At 43.0% G+C, this 20,818-nt stretch overlaps 1 long non-coding RNA gene across 2 annotated transcripts; it reads left to right on the top strand.

The window, feature by feature from the left end:
* Nucleotides 1-139: 139 nt before the first annotated feature.
* On the top strand, nucleotides 140-20,209 carry LOC112224557. 2 transcript variants are annotated; one of them, XR_002949471.1, is made up of 4 exons: nucleotides 140-378; nucleotides 480-614; nucleotides 1,333-1,564; nucleotides 19,881-20,209. It is a non-coding gene; the product is annotated as an uncharacterized LOC112224557 (long non-coding RNA). The 2 variants fall into 2 exon arrangements; XR_002949473.1 differs by lacking the exon at nucleotides 19,881-20,209 and adding an exon at nucleotides 7,755-8,147.
* The last annotated feature ends 609 nt before the right edge of the window (nucleotides 20,210-20,818 follow it).

Raw genomic sequence — 20,818 nt, 5'->3', positions numbered from 1 at the left:
GCGTTTCCCCAGCTCGGTCCTTGGGACCCCAGGGCGTGCATGTTTTGGTTTTTGCCCTAACGGTACACAGCTGATTCAAATCCTCAAAACTTGATAATCAGTTGATTATTTGAATCAGCTGTGTCGTGCTAGGGCAAAAACCAAAACGTGCACCCCTTTGGGGTCCTGGGGACTGAATTTGGGAAACCTTGCATAAGACCCTTATTTTTAGAAAAACTAAAACGTTCTATTCATCAGGCAGATAAGCCTCATGACCATCTGAAGAACTGACCTGTGCCATTCTGGAGTGTGTGTGTGTGTGTACAGGTCATTGTCAGATGGATGGCTGGATTGATAGATCCTGTTTGTCTGCCTTCCAGTGCATACATGGGCAGATGGGTAGGTAGTGTACTCTCCCTGTAAGGACCAGGTGCACTGGATAGGCAACATTTAGAAAACGATTTACGTTTTGATAATATTGTCATTTGAATGTTCTTTAGATAGTGTCTGGAGACCGTTGCTGGGTGTTAAGAAGACCAGGACCAGCTCCTATCATTTGCAGTGTGATGGAATGGTGGAACGATTTAATTGAACACTCCGCGATCAGCTGGCTAAGACACAGCTCCAATAGCCTGGTGAGTGGGACGAGTGCCTCAGCCAAGTCGCCCTGGCCAACGATATTAGTGTTTTTTTCATGCACAGTGAAGCTTTACAGGGACTAATTGTTAAATGGATAGATTTTTATTATATGAACGTATTCCTACAACTTCTGAGAATATCCAATTAAGCAAAATGATAAACATTTAGAAATTGCAAAAACAAGTTACAAAACATATAGTTTGAAGAGGACCTCAAATCACACATGCCTTACAAAAAACAAACGCATACAAAACAAATATAGACAAATACAAATAAGTATGGAAACTCAATACTAATGACCTCTCATTTATAGTATGCATTACACCTGAGGTGGTGCTCTGCCTGTAACACTAAAGCTACTAATTCCATAGCCCAAAGAAACATTGTATTAAGCACACAGCCTCTGGTTCATTCATAAAAATACCTCAAATTCACCAAGGTGATAATGAGAGCAGCCTAAAGCCTAATATAAAATTTTAAAAGATGTACATTATGATCCCTGTATTGACAGACCAGGGAGAAAAAAACAACAGTATGGCTAGTTCCGGACTTCCTGTGTAACACAGCATAGCCATCTACACAGAGGCCTCCCCCTCGCCATTACCCACAATGCTCTCGCAGTAGTTCAAATCTCTCCACCACACCAGACAGTGCTCTCTCATCTTCTCTCCCACTGTCCCCCTCATTCTCCCTTCTCGCTCTTCTTCACTCTAGAATCGCTCATCTCCACCTCTGCCTCCAGAGTAGAGGGCACTGCATGGGGCTCACTGGAGCAGAGTATCTGTCTCCCTGCCCGAGCGTAGCGACCACAACTCCCCAGCAGGCCGAAGCACAGCGTGTCGCCTGCAGGCACCCGTGGGGCGGACATGTTGGAGAACACAGGCAGGAAGTGGAAGGAGACAAAGTTGGGAGCCTGGGAGTAGGCCTTGTCCCCCACCACTCATGGGTAGGGTCAAATCAAATCAAATCACATTGTATTTGTCACATACACATGGTTAGCAGATGTTAATGCGAGTGTAGCAAAATGCTTGTGCTTCTAGTTCCGACAATGCAGTAATAACGAACAAGTAATCTAACTAACAATTCCAAAAAACTACTGTCTTATACACAGTGTAAGGGGATAAAGAATATGTACATAAGGATTTATGAGTGAGTGATGGTACAGAGCAGCATAGGCAAGATACAGTAGATGATATCGAGTACAGTATATACATATGAGATGAGTATGTAAACCAAGTGGCATAGTTAAAGTGGCTAGTGATACATGTATTACATAAGGATGCAGTCGATGATATAGAGTACAGTATCTACGTATGCATATGAGATGAATAATGTAGGGTAAGTAACATTATATAAGGTAGCATTGTTTAAAGTGGCTAGTGATATATTTACATCATTTCCCATCAATTCCCATTATTAAAGTGGCTGGAGTAGAGTCAGTGTCATTGACAGTGTGTTGGCAGTAGCCACTCAATGTTAGTGGTGGCTGTTTAACAGTCTGATGGCCTTGAGATAGAAGCTGTTTTTCAGTCTCTCAGTCCCAGCTTTAATGCACCTGTACTGACCTCGCCTTCTGGATGACAGCGGGGTGAACAGGCAGTGGCTCGGGTGGTTGATGTCCTTGATGATCTTTATGGCCTTTCTGTAGCATCGGGTGGTGTAGGTGTCCTGGAGGGCAGGTAGTTTGCCCCCGGTGATGCGTTGTGCAGACCTCACTACCCTCTGGAGAGCCTTACGGTTGAGGGCGGTGCAGTTGCCATACCAGGCGGTGATACAGCCCGCCAGGATGCTCTCGATTGTGCATCTGTAGAAGTTTGTGAGTGCTTTTGGTGACAAGCCGAATTTCTTCAGCCTCCTGAGGTTGAAGAGGCGCTGCTGCGCCTTCCTCACGATGCTGTCTGTGTGAGTGGACCAATTCAGTTTGTCTGTGATGTGTATGCCGAGGAACTTAAAACTTGCTACCCTCTCCACTACTGTTCCATCGATGTGGATGGGGGTGTTCCCTCTGCTGTTTCCTGAAGTCCACAATCATCTCCTTAGTTTTGTTGACGTTGAGTGTGAGGTTATTTTCCTGACACCACACTCCGAGGGCCCTCACCTCCTCCCTGTAGGCCGTCTCGTCGTTGTTGGTAATCAAGCCTACCACTGTTGTGTCGTCCACAAACTTGATGATTGAGTTGGAGGCGTGCGTGGCCACGCAGTCGTGGGTGAACAGGGAGTACAGAGAGGGCTCAGAACGCACCCTTGTGGGGCCCCAGTGTTGAGGATCAGCGGGGAGGAGATGTTGTTGCCTACCCTCACCACCTGGGGGCGGCCCGTCAGGAAGTCCAGTACCCAGTTGCACAGGGCGGGGTCGAGACCCAGGGTCTCGAGCTTGATGACGAGCTTGGAGGGTACTATGGTGTTGAATGCTGAGCTGTAGTCGATGAACAGCATTCTCACATAGGTATTCCTCTTGTCCAGATGGGTTAGGGCAGTGTGCAGTGTGGTTGAGATTGCATCGTCTGTGGACCTATTTGGGCGGTAAGCAAATTGGAGTGGGTCTAGGGTGTCAGGTAGGGTGGAGGTGATATGGTCCTTGACTAGTCTCTCAAAGCACTTCATGATGACGGATGTGAGTGCTACGGGGCGGTAGTCGTTTAGCTCAGTTACCTTAGCTTTCTTGGGAACAGGAACAATGGTGGCCCTCTTGAAGCATGTGGGAACAGCAGACTGGTTTCGGGATTGATTGAATATGTTTTTTTTTATTTTTTTTATTTCACCTTTATTTAACCAGGTAGGCTAGTTGAGAACAAGTTCTCATTTACAACTGCGACCTGGCCAAGATAAAGCATAGCAGTGTGAGCAGACAACACAGAGTTACACATGGAATAAACAATTAACAAGTCAATAACACAGTAGAAAACAAAGGGGAGTCTATATACAATGTGTGCAAAAGGCATGATGAGGTAGAAGAATAGTTACAATTTTGCAGATTAACACTGGAGTGATAAATGATCAGATGGTCATGTACAGGTAGAGATATTGGTGTGCAAAAGAGCAGAAAAGTAAATAAATAAAAACAGTATGGGGATGAGGTAGGTGAAAATGGGTGGGCTATTTACCAATAGACTATGTACAGCTGCAGCGATCGGTTAGCTGCTCAGATAGCTGATGTTTGAAGTTGGTGAGGGAGATAAAAGTCTCCAACTTCAGCGATTTTTGCAATTCGTTCCAGTCACAGGCAGCAGAGTACTGGAACGAAAGGCGGCCAAATGAGGTGTTGGCTTTAGGGATGATCAGTGAGATACACCTGCTGGAGCGCGTGCTACGGATGGGTGTTGCCATCGTGACCAGTGAACTGAGATAAGGCGGAGCTTTACCTAGCATGGACTTGTAGATGACCTGGAGCCAGTGGGTCTGGCGACGAATATGTAGCGAGGGCCAGCCGACTAGAGCATACAAGTCGCAGTGGTGGGTGGTATAAGGTGCTTTAGTGACAAAACGGATGCCACTGTGATATACTGCATCCAGTTTGCTGAGTAGGTGTCCGTAAACACACCGGCCAGCTGGTCTGCGCATGCTCTGAGGGCACGCTTTGGGATGCCGTCTGGGCCTGCAGCCTTGCGAGGGTTAACACGTTTAAATGTCTTACTCACTTCGGCTGCAGTGAAGGATAGACCGCATGTTTTCGTTGCAGGCCGTGTCAGTGGCACTGTATTGTCCTCAAAGCGGGCAAAAAAGTTATTTAGTCTGCCTGGGAGCAAGACATCCTGGTCCGTGACTGGGCTGGGTTTCTTCCTGTAGTCCGTGATTGACTGTAGACCCTGCCACATGCCTCTTGTGTCTGAGCCGTTGAATTGAGATTCTACTTTGTCTCTGTACTGGCGCTTAGCTTGTTTGATAGCCTTGCGGAGGGAATAGCTGCACTGTGAGGAGGGTTCTTCTTGTTTCACCCGGGAAATATAACTTAACAAAAAAATAAATCCAAACTCACATCCTTAAACCCCTGTAAATGTTGTTTTCTATTGTGGTATTGTGTATCTGTCTTAATTTCAGTTATTTATATGCTCAATAAAAAATGAATTGTTCAGAGCAAGGGCTAATTTAGGTGAATGAGGTTGTGAGCCAAATGATGGGTGGAGCTGCACAGTGGTGACACTGACATTTCAAAAATATATATTTTTCTCTCTCCACAGAACAGCTAAATTGTTAGTTTGATTCAAAATGATTGAGAGTGTAGGGAATCTCTTTCTGCATTGAATCAGTGTAGCTTTTATTCTCATAGTACAGTGGTTCCCAAATGTTTTATAGTCCGTACCATTTCAAACATTCAACCTCCAGCTGCGTACCACCTCTAGCTACAGGGTCAGCGCACTCTCAAATATAGCTTTTTGCCATCATTGTAAACCTGCCAAACACACACTATACAATACATTTATTAAACATAAGAATGAGTGTGAGTTTTTGTCACAACCCGGCTCGTGGGAAGTGACAGAGCTCTTCTATGACCAATGCACAAATAATAACATAATAATAATCAATAATTTTGCTCTTTATTTAACCATCTTACATATAAAACTGTACCCCAGTTTGGGATTATCTGTCCTAATGCAACCGCGATATGGTTTGGTTACAACGGAAAGTGTTTTGACACCAGTGGTGTTTTTGTTACACCAGTTACTTACATAAGAGAGGTATTCATACACCTTGCATGTATTATGTGAGGACCCTCCATGTGCACACAATGGGAGTCCCTGTATGTTTTCACACACTCCTGGTCTTGGGTGCGGTTGTGGTGTTTCCTCTCACACTCATCAATATCTACCCAGAGGCGGAGGGGGGAGACAAGAAACTCAAGTAACCAAGACTGGTCCCCAATGAGCCTAAGTCACATCTACCAAAGCGTCAGTTTAACTGGAAAAGCTTTATCATATAATACAGAGTGACCATTAGTTTCCATTGCGATTACAAAGTAGCACTGTTCCATCAAAAATCCATGGACGGAAGTAGTGCTAAATATCAGAGGTGGTATCAAATATAATCCCCCTGTAACAAACTGTGGCTCAGACCAGGGTACTATAGTAGCTCTTATTGGTGGATCAAATCAAATCAATTTTGTCATGCGCCGAATACAACAGGTGTAGACTGTACAGTGAAATGCTTACTTACAAGCCCTAACCAAAAATGCATAAAAAATGTAAGAAAAATACAAATTAAAAATAATTAATGAGCAGCAGTAAAATATCAAAAGTGAGGCTATATACAGGGGGCACCGGTACAGAGTCAATGTGTGGGGGCACCGGTTAATTGAGGTAATATGTACAAGTAGGTAGAGTTATTAAAGTGGCTATTCATAGATAATAACAGAGAGTAAAAAGGGGGGGGGGCAATGCAAGTAGTCTGGGTAGCCATTTGATTAGATGTTGAGGAGTCATATGGCTTGAGGGTAGAAGCTGTTTAGAAGCCTCTTCTCTTGGTTTAGAAGCCAAGACTTGGCGCTCTGGTACCGCTTGCCATGTGGTATCAGAGAGAACGGTCTATGACTTGGGTGGCTGGAGTCTTTGACATTTTTTAGGGCCTTCCTGTGACATCGCCTGGTATAGAGGCCCTGGATGGCAGGAAGGTTAGCACCAGGGACGTACTGGGCTGTATGCACTATCCTCTGTAGTGCCTTGCGGTCGGAGGCCGAGCAGTTGTCATACCAGGCAGTGATGCAACTAGTCAGGAGGCTCTCTGGTGCAGTTGTAGAACCTTTTGAGGATCTGAGGACCCATGGCAAATCTTTTCAGTCTTTTTTACTGGAAACTTTCTTCGAGTATGCAGCATGACTAATTATTGTTTATGGCCCTCTCATTATAAATAATTACTTTTGAGGACCATGTAGAACAATTCCGATGACATTTAGTTATAATTAACTAGTTAAGTTAAAAACTAAAATAGGATGGTTGGTCGGGGTGGATGGGTGGGCAACTGTACACTGAGTGCACAAAATATTAAGATCAAATCAGATTATTTGTCACGTGCGCTGAATACAACAGGTTTCACCTTACAGTGAAATGCTTACTTACAGGCTCTAACCAATAGTGCAAAAAAAGTATTAGGTGAACACCTGCTCTTTCCATGGCATAGACTGACCAGGTGAAAGCTATGATCCGTTATTGATGTCACCTGTTAAATCCACTTCAATCAGTGTAGATTTTGCCTTTGAAAGGGGTATGGTAGTCGGTGCAAGGCACACTGGTGGTTTGTGTCAGGAACTGCAACACTGCTGGGTTTTTCACGCTGAACAGTTTCCCGTGTGTATCAAGAATGGTCCTCCACCCAAAGGACATCCAGACAACTTGACACAACTGTGGGAAGCATTGGAGTCAACATGGGGTAGCATCCCTGTAGAACATTTTCGACACCTTGTAGAGTCCATTCCCCGACGAATTGAGGCTGTTCTGAGGGCAAAATGGGGTGGAACTCAATTTTAGGAATGTTTTCCTAATCAAATCAAATGTTAATGGTCACATACACATTTCACATATGTTACTGCTTGTTTTGTACACTCAGTGTATAACGCGAACGTCTACGTGTTTGAATCTCATCACGGACAACTTTAGCATTTAAGCTAATTAGCAACTCTCAACTACTTGCTACTTTGCAACTACTTACCATGTTAGCTAACCCTTCCCCTAACCTTAACCCTTACCTTATAACCATAACCTTTACCCCAACCTTAACCCTTAACCCCTAACCCGGTTAACATTAGCCACCTATCACTGAGTCCAGGTTGCAGTAAATTCGTAAGATATCATACCTTTTGAAAATTCATAACATATTGTACAAATTCTAATTCGTAACATATTGTACAAATTGTAATTTGTAACACATCATACGAATTATAATTCGTAACACAACATATGAGATGGATGATGGACATCCACAAATTAATATATACCATACCATGTAACATGAATTAATTGGCATGTCCCAGATTTATTTTTACTATCTTACGCCCACCACTGAGTCCTGGTTGCAGCCTCGAGAGCAGATGCCACATTTCTCCATGCTTAACAGACGACCAGTTTAAAGTCAAAATGAGGACCTGAATGTACCACATACTGAGTAGTCTCTCTCTTTCATGCTTAAAGTCTCCCCCCTGTTTATAGGTGCAGCTTGCTAGATGTCCACAAGGTGACTCCTTTTGTTTGGATTCCTCCAGACAAGAGACTAGACTACACCCATATCCACTACACCCATGGCTCTGAATTCTCCTGTCTTGGCTCTGCTTTTGGAAGATTTGAAGTAGTCACAAAAACTTGTCTGGGCATTTTGTAATTAGAGGACCATGTCATAATATGATTTAGAGACTGCTTACATTATTGTGAATAGTTGCTATCATATTTTGATTTTACAATGAGACACAACAGCTCTAGCCAAGTACCTCAACTCCTCCGGAGTTGTTTGCAGACTAGAGTTTTTTAAAATTATCTTCGGACTCCTTCAAGTCACTATGGACAGAGGACCTATGTTTGTCCTCTGCATGCCTTTTTTTGTTTGCTGAAAACCATACTTTTTTAATAAAACGTTAATCAAATACAACCACTGACTGTTTCCTTGTTGAGATTCAATTGGCACATGCACATTCACACTGAGTTGCCATTAGAGCAACAGCAACGAGGAAACCATTGGTGGTTGTATTTGATTAACGTTTTATTAAAAGTATGTATTTCAGTAAACAGAGACAGGTATGCAGAGGACAAACATAGGTAAACCGGTTTAGCAACTCGAAGAAGGTTGGAGGTTCATTTCAAACACTAGTCTGTGATGTGGAGAAGGAATCTGTGTAGTGTAGTCTACAGGGATGGCGTGTGTGTGCACGTGCGCTGCTCCTCTCCAGAGCATAGAGAACCTGTAAACTTGCATAAAATGGGGGATTTAAAAAGGACATGATTGGATACAGCCTAACAGGAACAATGACATTGGGATTAACTTTCGGGCTAACTCGAGCAATATTTTTCTTGGTTGCTGCATTGTATGGCAAACTAGAATTGGAGGAAGGGATTACAGTTACAATCCTCTTCTAAAAACCGCTGTATCTTAATTACTTTCACTTCAGGGTAGAGGAGGAAGCCACTACCAATTACACACACAATACCTTTATCAGGCCTTCTCTCTGTCTCTCACACAGACCTTCACTCCCTCCCTCACACACACACACACACACACACACACACACACACACATTATTTTGCACGATCAATTTTTCAGTTTTTGATTTGTTAAAAAAGTTTGAAATATCCAATAAATGTCGTTCCACTTCATGATTGTGTCCCACTTGTTGTTGATTCTTCACAAAAAAATACAGTTTTATATCTTTATGTTTGAAGCCTGAAATGTGGCAAAAGGTCGCAAAGTTCAAGGGGGCCGAATACTTTAGCAAGGCACTGTATAATGTTGATTCGATCACAAAAAAACGTTGATCTATATAGTACAAACTAAAGTACAAAGTACAAACTAAAGGGGCGAACTATGAAATGTAATCTATTCGGTCTCTGCATGGCATTTCTTCAGCACGACAGTCCTTGAGGAAATGCGCAGCACCCAAAAAAGTGAGAACAAGGTGATCTCCACTATGTTTTCCAGTTTGCATTCTTTGGAACTTTCAACCTCATTTTAAACCAGAGATGCTATGTTTTTCAGTTGATAGCAGCATATCCTCAGTGGAATGCATTGTATGTGCACTGGTAGTGATAAGGACTGGCTGACAGGGGTAAACGTCACAGATAAATAAATAAACTCAAGAGACCACAATCCACTCAATATCATCATATCTTAATTAGATAGGACGAGTTTAATTAAAATGTAATCATTAAATTGATTTTCTAATTAAAATGGAGTTAGCTGATGGTCGATCTCATTGGCTCGACAGTGTGCAGTCATTGATCTTAGTGTGTGTGTGCGTCTAAAGTGTAGTTGTGTATTTCTTAACTTTGAGATGTATGTACAGTACCAGTCAAACGTTTGGGCACACCTACCCATTCCAGGTTTTTTCTTTATTTCTATTTTCTACCTTGTAGAATAATAGTGAGACGACACAGTTGATGTCTTCAATTTTATTCTACAATGTAGAAAATAGTAAAAATAAAGAACAATCCTTGGATGAGTAGGTCTGTACAAACTTTTGACTGGTACTGTATGTATGTACCTGAACAGTTTTTAAATGTATATAGGCATGGTACTGAGGGCATGTACATACAGTTGAAGTCGGAAGTTTATATACACCTTAGCCAAATACATTTAAACTCAGTTTTCACAATTCCTGACATTTAATCTAAGTAAAATATTCCCTGTCTTAGGTCAGTTAGGATCACCACTTTATTTTATGAATGTGAAATGTCAGAGTAAAAGTGATCATTTCAGCTTTTATTTATTTCATCACATTCGCAGTGGGTCAGAAGTTTACATACACTCAATTAGTATTTGGTAGCATTGCCTTTAAATGGTTTAACTTGTGTCAAACGTTTCATGTAGCCTTCCACAAGCTTCCCACAATAAGTTGGGTGAATTTTGGCCCATTCCTCCTGACAGAGCTGGTGTAACCGAGTCAGGTTTGTAGGCCTCCGTGCTCGCACACGCTTTTTCAGTTTTCTATAGGCTGGATGTCAGGGCTTTGTGATGGCCACTCCAATACCCTGACTTTGTTGTCCTTAAGTGATTTTGCCACAACTTTGGAAGTATGCTTGGGGTCATTGTCCATTTGGAAGACCCATTTGCGACCAAGCTTTAACTTCCTGACTGATGTTGCTTCAATATATCCACCTCATTTTCCTTTCTCATGATGCCATCTACTTTGTGAAGTGCACCAGTCCCTCCTGCAGCAAAGCACCCCAACACATGATGCTGCCACCCCCATGCTTCACAGTTGGGATGGTGTTCTTCGGCTTGCAAGCGTTCCCCTTTTTCCTCCAAACATAACAATGGTCATTATGGCCAAACAGTTCCATTTTTGTTCCATCAGACCAGAGGACATTTCTCAAAAAAAGTACGATCTTTGTCCCCATGTGCAGTTCCAAACTGTAGTCTGGCTTTTTTATGGCGGTTTTGAAGCAGTGGTTTCTTCCTTGCTTAATCGCCTTTCAGGTTATCTCGATATAGGACTTGTTTTACTGTGGATATAGATACTTTTGTACCTGTTTCCTCCAGCATCTTCACAAGGTCCTTTGCTGTTGTTCTGGGATTGATTTGCACTTTTCTCATCAAAGTACGCTCATCTCTAGGAGACAGAACGCGTCTCCTTCCTGAGCGGTATGGCGGCTGCGTGGTCACATGGTGTTTATACTTGCGTACTATTGTTTGTACAGATGAACGTGGTACCTTCATGCATTTGGAAGTTGCTCCCAAGGATGAACCAGACTTGTGGAGGTCTACAATGTTTTTGTGAGGTCTTGGCTGATTTCTTTTGATTTTCCCATGCTGTCAAGCAAAGAGGCACTGAGTTTGAAGGTAGACCTTGAAATACATCCACAGGTACACCTCCAATTGACTCAAATTATGTCTATTAGCCTATCAGAAGCTTCTAAAGCCATGACATAATTTTCTGGAATTTTCCAGGCTTTTTAAAGGCACAGTCAACTTAGTGTATGTAAACTTCTGACCCACTGGAATTGTGATACAGTGAATGATAAGTGAAATAATCTGTCTGTAAACAATTGTTGGAAAAATTACTTGTGTCATGCACAAAGTAGATGTCCTAGCTGACTTGCCAAAACTATAGTTTGTTAACAAGAAAATTGTGGAGTGGTTGAAAAAACAGTCTTAATGACTCCAACCTAAGTGTATGTAAACGTCCGACTTCAACTGTACGAATGAGAATGAAGCAGTCACTTTGATAACACTCATCATTTGAATGTATCAATGCACAGTTAACTAGGTGAACTCTTCAGGTTAGCTCTGTGCATTAAATCAATAACACGTCTAATGTTTACATTCAACAGTACATTGATCACACATTCTCACTGCTCTTTTTCTGTTAGATTCACTTGCATGTTTTAGTGAATATGCTACTTTGCTGCCATCAGTGCCATAGAGAGTGACCGATGTGTAGATTTAATCTCTGTATTTTTGTCTGAAGGAACGGTGTGTGAGACAGTGGCGAGGGGAGGGAGGGTGGGAGTCTCTCTGACTTGACTGAGCTTTGATGTCGCTCATGCGATTCCCTCTGTTGTTCCGCTGCATGAAAGATGAAACGACTGCATGGTGTTTTCGGAGCGAGTATTGCTGACACGGCTTAGTGAGATGGAGATAAAGAGGGGCGGGGGGGCAGTCAGGTTATAGAGAGAGATGAAGAAAGAGATGGGAGCGAGAGACAGAGAGTGAAAAATAAGGATGACCATTCTGGGGCAAACCTCTGTGAGTGAAGAGATGAGACTGTTCTTACACAGAGAGAATCTCCCGTCCGTCTGTCCTGCATTTGTCTTTCACAGGTTGATGATGAGGCACTTTTCTAGAACCAGTCTAGCTAGCAACTGCTGTTGAATTCCATAGATGAACCTGAAGAATGCTTTATCAAGAGATGGAGACTGCAATCAAGATAATGACCAGTTGGCCCCAGTCACTTAATTCTTATACTGCACAGTAGCATACATGTCTTCTTCTGCATAGTAGCATACATGTCTTCTCTTGTATTGTATTGCAGCACATTGAATCCAGTGAGTGAGTTGGTGCTTGAAATCTAGCTTCAGACATAAGTGACATATGCGGTCACTTAGGGCAGGGTTTCCCAAACTTAGTGCTGTCTCCCCTGTATGTTTTCTTTTGTCTTAGCATTGCACAGCTGACTCAAATAACCAACTCATCATCAAGCTTGGATTATTTGAATCAGCTGTGCAGTGTTATGGCAACAAAAACAAAACGTGCAGGACCGAGTTTGGGAAACCCTGGCTTGTTGTTTTGTTCCCCCTGTCCAGACGCTGTTCTTGTTTTGTTATATGTCTGTTTATCCTTTAAATCTTCACTTCCTGTACTTGCTTCTTGTCTCCCAGCGTCTGTCCTCACACAATTAGCCATGTCAGCTATCTAAACTTGTAGTTTTCATGGCCCAATACCGACCTGTCACGCAGGGCACGTGCCCAGGGGCCATGACCTCCAGGGGGCCCCTATAGATTTTGTTAGTCACACTCACTCAGATATTAACATGGCATAAGTCATGGCAAAATGTGTAGAATTGCAAGGAATTAACTTAAAAATATATTTTTATCTCCACCCCATGGCATTAAAAAAAAAAGCATTACATGTGTAATAAAATTGCAACGTTTCCTCTCCGCCCCATGAAAAAAATTGTAGAACTGCAGAAAACTTTGTTTAAAACTGCAACATCTGTTCTTTTTTCTTTTTCTTTTTTTACTCAGTTGGGGACTCAACTTACTATTAAGATTTAGAGACAAGGAGCAAGCATGTACCCAGGGGCCCTGACCTCCAGGGGACCCACATTAATTTTGTTAGTCATTCTCACTCAGATATTATTAACATGGCATAAGTAAAACTGTTAAAAAAAATATATCTCCACCCCATGCTAACTGTCTGAATCACCGTGTCCCCAGTCAGCCCAACCACTCACTGGACCCATATGTTCACTTGGCTATGCATGCCTCTCTCTAAAATCAATATGCCTTGTCCATTACTGTCCTGGTTAGTGATTACTGTCTTATTTCACTGTAGAGCCTCTAGCCCTGCTCAACATGCCTTAACCAACCATGTTGTCCCACCTCCTACGTATGCGATGACATCACCTGGTTTAAACGTCTCTAGAGACTATATCTCTCTCATCATTACTCAATGCCTAGGTTTACCTCCAATGTACTCACATCCTACCTTACCTTTGTCTGTACATTATGCCTTGAATCTATGCTATCGTGCCCAGAAACCTGCTCCTTTTACTCTCTGTTCCGAACGTGCTAGACTGCCAGTTCGTATAGCATTTAGCCGTACCCTTAACCTACTTCTCCTCTATTCCTCTGGTGATGTAGAGGTTAATCCAGATCCTGCAGTGCCTAGCTCCACTCCCACTCCCCAGTTGCTCTCATTTGTTGACTTCTGTAACCGTAAAAGCCTTGGTTTCATGCTTGTTAACATTAGAAGCCTTCTCCCTAAGTTTGTTTTACTCACTGCTTTAGCACACTCTGCAATCTACTGCAAAGATAGTAATACAGAACTCTGCAGGCTATCAAAGTCTGTACCCAAACAATTAGAGCTTCTACTTCTAAAAATTCACCTTTCCAGAAACAAGTCTCACTGTTGCCGCTTGCTATAGACCTCCCTCTGCCCCCAGCCGTGCCCTCGATACCATATGTGAATTGATTGTCCCCATCTATCTTCTGAGCTCGTGCTACTAGGTGACCTAAACTGGGACATGCTTAACACCCCGGCCATCCTACAATCCAAGCTTGATGCCCTCAATCTCACACAAATTATCAATGAACCTACCATGTACAACTCCAAATCCTTAAACACGGGTACCCTCATAGATGTCATCCTACCTAACTCGCCCTCCAAATACACCTCTGCTGTTTTCAATCAAGATCTCAGCGATCACTGCCTCATTGCCTGCATCCGTAATGGGTCTACGACCATCCCTCATCACTGTCAAACGCTCCCTAAAACACTTCTGCGAGCAGGCCTTTCTAATCGACCTGGCCCGGGTATCCTGGAATGGCATTGACCTCATCCCGTCAGTAGATGATGCCTGGCTATTCTTTAAAAGTGCCTTCCTCACCATCTTAAATAAGCATGCCCCATTCAAAAAATTTAGAACTAGGAATAGATATAGTCCTTGGTTCACTCCAGACCTGTCTGCCCTTGACAAGCACAAAAACATCCTGTGCGTTCTGCATTAGTATCAAATAGCCCCCGTGATATGCAACTTTTCAGGGAAGTTAGCAACAAATATACACAGGCAGTTAGGAAAGCTAAGGCTAGCCTTTTCAAACAGAAATTTGCATCCTGTAGTACAAACTCAAAAAAGTTCTGGGACACTGTAAAGTTCATGGAGAATATGAGCACCTCCTCCCAGCTGCCCACTGCTCTGAGGCTAGGAAACACTGTCACCACCGATAAATCCACTATAATTGAGAATTTCAACAAGCATTTCTCTACCTCTGGCCCTGCTTTCCACCTGGCTACCCCTGTCAAATGCCCGGCACCCTCCACAGCAACCCGCCAAAGCCCCCACCATTTCTCCTTTACCCAAATCCAGATAGCTGATGTTCTGAAAGAGCTGCAAAATCTGGACCCCTACAAATCAGCAGGGCTAGACAATCTGGACCCTCTCTTTCTAAAATGCCAAAATTGTTGCAACTCCTATTACTAGCCTGTTCAACCTTTCTTTCGTATCGTCTGAGATTCCCAAAGATTGGAAAGCTGCCGCTGTCATCCCCCTCTTCAAAGGGGGTGACACTCTAGACCCAAACTGCTACAGACCTATATCTATCCTACCCTGTCTTTCTTAGGTCTTCGAAAGCCAAGTTAACAAACAGATTACCAACCATTTCGAATCCCACCGTACCTTCTCCGCTATGCAATCTGGATTCAGAGCTGGTCATGGGTGCACCTCAGCCACGCTCAAGGTCCTAAACGACATCATAACCGCCATCGATAAGAGACATTACTGTGCAGCCGTATTCATCGACCTGGCCAAGGCTTTCGACTCTGTCAATCACCACATTCTTATTGGCAGACTCGACAGCCTTGGTTTCTCAAATGATTGCCTCGCCTGGTTCACCAACTACTTCTCTGATAGAGTTCAGTGTGTCAAATCGGAGGGCCTGTTGTCCGGACCTATGGCAGTCTCTATGGGGGTGCCACAGGGTTCAATTCTTGGGCCGACTCTCTTCCCTGTATACATCAATGATGTCGTTCTTGCTGCTGGTGATTCTCTGATACACCTCTACGCAGACGACACCATTCTGTACATTATGTACACCATTCTGTACACTTCTGGCCCTTCTTTGGACACTGTGTTAACTAACCTCCAGACGAGCTTCAATGCCATACAACTCTCCTTCCGTGGCCTCCAACTGCTCTTAAACGCAAGTAAAACTAAATGCATGCTATTCAACCGATCACTGCCCGCACCTGCTCGCACGTCCAGCATCACTACTCTGGACGGCTCTGACTTAGAATACGTGGACAACTACAAATACCTAGGTGTCTGGTTAGACGGTAAACTCTCCTTCCAGAATCACATTAAGCATCTCCAATCCAAAAGGAAATCTAGAATTGGCTTCCTATATTGCAACAAAGCATCCTTCACTCATACTGCCAAAAATACCCTCATAAAACTGACCATCCTACCGATCCTCGACTTCGGTGATGTCATCTATAAAATAGCCTCCAACACTCTACTCAACAAACTGGATGCAGTCTCTCACAGTGCCATCCGTTTTGTCACCAAAGCCCCATACACTATCCACCATTGCGACCTGTACGCTCTCGTTGGTTGGCCCTCGCTTCATACTCATCGCCAAACCCACTGGCTACAGGTTATCTACAAGTCTCTGCTACGTAAAGCCCCGCCTTATCTCAGCTCACTGGTCACCATAGCAGCACCCACTCGTAGCACGCGCTCCAGCAGGTATATCTCACTGGTCACCCCCAAAGCCAATTCCTCCTTTGGTCGTCTTTCCTTCCAGTTCTCTGCTGCCAATGACTGGAAAGAACTGCAAAAATCTCTGAAGCTGGAGACTCGTATCTCCCTCACTAGCTTTAAGCACCAGCTGTCAGAGCAGCTCACAGATCACTGCACCTGTACACAGCCCATCTGTAAACAGCCCATCTATCTACCTACCTCATCCCCATACTGTATTTATTTATTTATCTTGCTCCTTTGCAGCCCAATATCTCTACTTGCACTTTCATCTTCTGCACAACTACCATTCTAGTGTTTAATTGCTATTTTGTAATTACTCCACCACCGTGGCCTATTTATTGCCTTAACTCCCTTATCTTACCTCATTTGCCCACACTGTATATAGACTTGTTGTTTTCTTTTGTTCTACTGTATTATTGACTATGTTTTGTTTGTTCCATGTGTAACTCTGTGTTGTATGTGTCGAATTGCTATGCTTTATCTTGGCCAGGTCGCAGTTGCAAATGAGAACTTGTTCTCAACTAGCCTACCTGGTTAAATAAAGGTGAAATAAATACAAAATAAATGACCAAATTGGTAGAATTGTAGGAAATTAGTTGTAAAACTAATGTGCAGAATTAAACTAAAATATTTTGCCTGCGAGGTGGCCCTGACTCTAGTACTTCTCTTTGTGTCTGACTCTGATCCACAACATTAGTTTTTTCCACAGCCTCCATCTGTGATGCCTGTCTCTTCTCAAGGATCTGTCCTCTCTCTCCTCTCCCTCGGCACAGCCTGCATTTCTCCATGTCCTTTGCTACTACAATAAACAGTGATAATTCCTGAGTGCTCTGTGTGGCTGTGACATACAGTGCAAGCAACCACACAGCTATAGCATTCTCTCCAGTCCACACAGCACCCCCCTGCCTGTTACAGAGTGGGTCAGCCCACCACCCCACTGTGGAGCTTGACATGGTACATCCCGCTGGTACTGTTCTTAGAGCATGGTCATTGATTCCATAGTGAACAGTCACCTCTTCTCTTTGTCAGGGTTGAAGGGAGGCACTGGGAAGGAGAGATTAAAAGAGGAGAGTCTCCACTGATTCTGCTCGTTTCAAGGCATTCCTCTTCGCTCTCTCCCTCTCTCTCACTGCCCCCCCCCCCCCGGTATGACCCTGTTCAAGAGTGAATATCACAGCCTAAGACGTGAGTATAGGGCAGTCTGCCTCTCTCTCTCTCTCTCTCTCTCTGTGTAGTTGTGTCTGTGTGTTTCTGTGTTAGTAAGAAAGCACACTGATGATGCATCAGCGCATATCTAATTGGTGTTATATACTGTATGTTTATTGTGCCTGAACTTTAGGTGAGAAGTCTTATCCTTTGATGAGCTCTACTAACACATATTCCATGCACAGATACCTGACAACATCTGATCAAGGATGCTTTACTATCTGTGCAATAAAAGGGGTGCCTCGTAGTACACTGACTGAAGCATGTCTAGAATGTAGTTTGTGTGTGTGTGGGTGAGAGGTTGGTGAGCTGAGGTTATTGAAGAGGCTATGTAGATAAGTATCTGCCAAGAATCGATCAGATTCTGCAGCTTGGGCCAAAGTAAAGGAAGCATCTGTCACTCACACACTGAGAAGGACAGATGTGTGTGTGTGTGTGTGTGTGTGTGTGTGTGTGTGTGTGTGTGTGTGTGTGTGTGTGAGAGAGAGAGAGAGAGAGAGAGAGAGAGAGAGAGAGAGAGAGTGAGACCCTTGTGTGACCCTTGTGTAGTGGATGTAAACTCGCCTGCAGCATGTTAGAAGTTGTACAGAATGTTGCTGCTCAGGGCAAAACATAATTTCCTTACAAAGGATCTGTGAGCCCCATCCACAGTTGAGCTCTGTCCGGTTAAAGGGAGGAGGTTAAAGGGAGGTGAATGTAGTTTTGTGTGTTGTGTGTTGTGCAAAAGTTTTGCTAGTTCGATCTCTGCTTTGGGCAGAACATTATGCACTCTGTTATACTTGCAAAATGCAATTGATTTCCACATGATCATTTTGCTTATTGCTTATCTTTAGGGGGTTTAGTAGCCTGCATGTATGAGGATTCAGCCTACTAATATAGTTTAATCATATTATAATAAACAGACACGCTTCTATTTACCACTCATATACACCTGCTGTTATTTTACTCTAACCACATTACTGCACTACCAAGCAAAAAGGCAGTAACTACATTACATTAAATGCATGCTTAATCATGTGGAGAAGTATCCTGCCTCTATTGTATTATGTTTTGGAGAACATGGGGTCATGTTAGCAGTAACTGCATAAAGTTACTGTGAAACCAAAGTAAATCAAATCTGTTTTTCTCAGTTCCATGCTCTGTGGAACTGCCTTTTTGCTTGGTAGGGCAGAATACACACATGTCTCTGTATAATTAATAATCACAGTGCATAATATACACTGAGTGTACAAAACATTAGGAACACCTGCTCTTCCATGACAGACTGACCAGGTGAATCCAAGTGAAAGCTATGATCCCTTATGGATGTCACCTGTTCAATCCACTTCAATCAGTGTAGTTGAAGAATTAGGCCAATACTGCACGTTTTTGTCCAAAAGGCAGGCTCAATGTCTCCATATATATAATGCACTGTGGTTATTAATTATCTCATCTCCCTCTCTCCTCCTTCTGTGCTATATGTTTCCCAACAATACAAGGGAATAATAAATAAATAACGCTAATCATTCAGTCAATGATGCGTAATTACCCATTACCAAGCTGTGAGCATTCCCGTGACCCGACAGCGATATTGATCTCCGGGGTTGGGCGATTAAAAGTGCCATGGCAGCAGCTAACAGATGGCAGGCGATGGTGCTCATAAACCCTGCACTAAAACAGTAATGCACCACAAACAGAAGAGTGCCTTTCTGTCATAAACAAGGCTGTCATGGGGTGTCATTTCTGTAAGGGTGGGCTTTGGGCCGCTGCCAGAGTCTGATGTATAGTGCGACTGCTGTTCAACATTGGGCTGTGTGCTGTGCCGGAGTCTGATTTACGACTGCTATTGGGCTGTGTAATGCTGCCTGCCATTTGGACAGAGATGTGCAGTCCTAAGTAGATAGTTGAGACCTAAGTAGATATACTATCAAATTCTAGCAATAAACATTTATACTGCAAAGTGTATGTTTGATTGAATTCCACCTTTTGTTTGGACTGACAAGGGATGCTGGACGGACAGGTAGGGCAACAGGGAGGAAGTAGAGAGAGGACCATCTGCCTGTCAGTCAGGCCCCTGGGTGAAGTTGAGGGAGTATGGAGCGCTATAGTGTCAGTAGAAAAAAAATAAAGGAAATACGGTGTCCCATGCCCTTTGAGAGAGATAGAACTCTGCATTGACAGACAGGTACATGTTGGAAGGAATGAAGCAACACAACTGTGAGAGGCTATTAATTTGACTCTGGCATACAGAGGGCAATTAGGCTCAGAGTCCTCTGGTTAATTTGTCCTTCTGTGAGTGTGTGTGTGTGTGTGTGCATCTGGCAGCCCACTCTGCTCACCTGTCCAACTCTATTCCAGTTACCCCAGGGGTTTGCTTTACGAGGTCAACAGCTGTCCTAACACCTGACATTACTAAACCTCTAACTTAATGTGACTTTATAGCCGTCGTTGTATTGTGTTTCAGATAGGACCATGACTGAGGAACTGAGGACAAGCCGCCCAAAGGCAGGAACCAAGAGATCCAGGAGTGAGGCCTACAGGCGAGTCAAGGTTCAGCCTCATTAAGGGCATGAACCACACATTCCCTTATAGCCTTTACTGCTATGGGGTCATTCCATGAAATTAGTGCCTTTGATATTTAAGTATAAATTGTTCACCAATATTGAATCGTAAAAGCCTGTTATATTAAATGAGGTGCCCTTTAATATAGACCACATGGAGAATTCAATCAATCAGATTATGAATATTAATGAAGTTTTTTTTTATATATATGTAAAATATATATATATTTTGTATATATTTTCCTTTATTATATTCCCCTAACCCTATCATCCCTCCCCTAATTGGAGTAAACTCATGGACAACAACTCTTAGGCTTCTACTTCCAGATTATACATACATACTATATACATTTTACAGACACAGTATATTTTACAATAGTTGTCTTTTGTTTGTTTTTAGTCCCATCCTTCAACACCTCCCATCTCTCTGAACAGTGAAAACCATCAAGTTTGGATTTCTATTTGCCATATATTTTTCAACTGTGCCCTGATGTTTCACAAACGTTCTGAATCCTTCTATTCTCATAGATTCTACATATTGCATATTAAAGATGAAAATTTTTACTAAGAGTATTATTATATTATTGATCGATTGACTATGACTTTTAAATCACCCAGCAGTGCTAACTCCAGGTAAATGTTGCAATTCTTCAGCCGTTCCTAAACCTGCGACCAAAAACAAGATGAGATGGTTGTATCCTCCATATATACAACATTATATTGGTTGCAAGAATTTTGTATAATAATTGAAATTGAAAAACTCTAAGTTTTGAATCAAGCATTCTTTTGTGTAACAGTTCATAAACCATGTGCCATGGAATCGGCACATTGAAAATCTCTT

This window comes from Oncorhynchus tshawytscha, linkage group LG01, assembly GCF_018296145.1.
Source record: "Oncorhynchus tshawytscha isolate Ot180627B linkage group LG01, Otsh_v2.0, whole genome shotgun sequence".
NCBI lineage: Eukaryota > Metazoa > Chordata > Actinopteri > Salmoniformes > Salmonidae > Oncorhynchus > Oncorhynchus tshawytscha.
Note: the sequence above shows the minus strand (reverse complement) of the source record. Positions and strands in the feature narration are given on the sequence as shown.